Source organism: Apis dorsata, unplaced genomic scaffold (genome assembly GCF_000469605.1).
Source record: "Apis dorsata unplaced genomic scaffold, Apis dorsata 1.3 scaffold_58, whole genome shotgun sequence".
Classification (NCBI taxonomy): domain Eukaryota; kingdom Metazoa; phylum Arthropoda; class Insecta; order Hymenoptera; family Apidae; genus Apis; species Apis dorsata.
This window is the reverse complement of record NW_006263358.1, coordinates 266,370-267,485: the sequence shown is the minus strand read 5'-3', so window position 1 is coordinate 267,485 and position 1,116 is coordinate 266,370. Positions and strand designations below refer to the sequence as shown.

Sequence of the window (1,116 nt, the reverse complement as noted above, 5' to 3'; positions counted from 1 at the left end):
TCTACTCCTCCAACCCCACCCACCCCTCTTTATCGAAACGCCACAGCGCCGAGCCGCAGCGATCCGATCGCTGTATCAAAATCTCATTTAGCTCAGAAACGGTTGCCGCGGCTTTTGTTTTATTTTTGGCTTTCCCTTCTCGCCGAGAAGGAAGCCGAAGCAATGAGAGCTCGAGGATCGGTTCGAGCAACCGGCGTCGAATTTCGCAACGCAAGCTATTCGATATTCCCCTCTCTTTCTCTCTTTCTATACGCTTGCCCTTTAATTATTGCATTTTATTGTATTTATCCCGGGATTCTGATTTTCATTTGGAGAACATTTCGGACGCGTGAAAAGGTGATTTGATACGAAACGAAAGGCTTCGAAGATATCTTTCCGATCGAGAAAACGAGATTTTTCTCACGATTTCACGAGGATGGAATCGAACGAAGCGAGAAACAAGGAAAGAGGATTTAATAAACGGAGGAGGAAAGGGAAGAAAATTCGTACATTCCCGGGCAATAAAAATTTTGCAACCGAGTTGAATGACCACAACTCCATTGCGCTTCCCGATTCCTCCTCTTTTTTTTCGCCCTCCATTTCCTCTCCCTCTCTCGTCTCGAGACAAATACCTTACTTTTCGAGTATCTAGCGAATATACCACGCTCGAAAGTTCGGACGAGATTTCCACGCGATGCTCGTGGACACTCTTATTCATGACGAGTTTGCTCGACCAGCTATCTGACACAGCTCCTCCAGCGCGAGCAGGGATTGCACGTCGGACGATTTATCACGCGATACATGTCCGAACCGAGATAGGGGCGTAGGCAAAATCCTTCGTGGCTCTCCGGGATTGAACAGGATTGCAGCTTTATATTTTGGAGGACGAGGGAACGGAATTAACTGCTTCGCGCGCATAATCTTTCGAGTTTCGTTGAAACGTGTACTTCTTCACCGCTACTTGATTTCTTAAAAAAAAGAAGAAATATGATATGAAGAATAAAAATTACAAAAAGGAACGATTCTATATATATATGTATAAACCGTTGCTCGAACGAGATATTAAATTGGGGTAAACAAAAACGAAAGATAATCATTTTACGAGGAATCGTAAAATACATTGTGCTCCGAATATAA

At 43.9% G+C, this 1,116-nt stretch overlaps 1 protein-coding gene across 6 annotated transcripts in view; it reads right to left on the bottom strand.

Moving 5' to 3' along the window:
- LOC102674514 (basement membrane-specific heparan sulfate proteoglycan core protein-like) overlaps positions 1-1,116 on the bottom strand; it is a 126,848-nt gene that overhangs the window by 117,380 nt on the left and 8,352 nt on the right. The gene's annotated exons all lie outside the window — the stretch shown is intronic.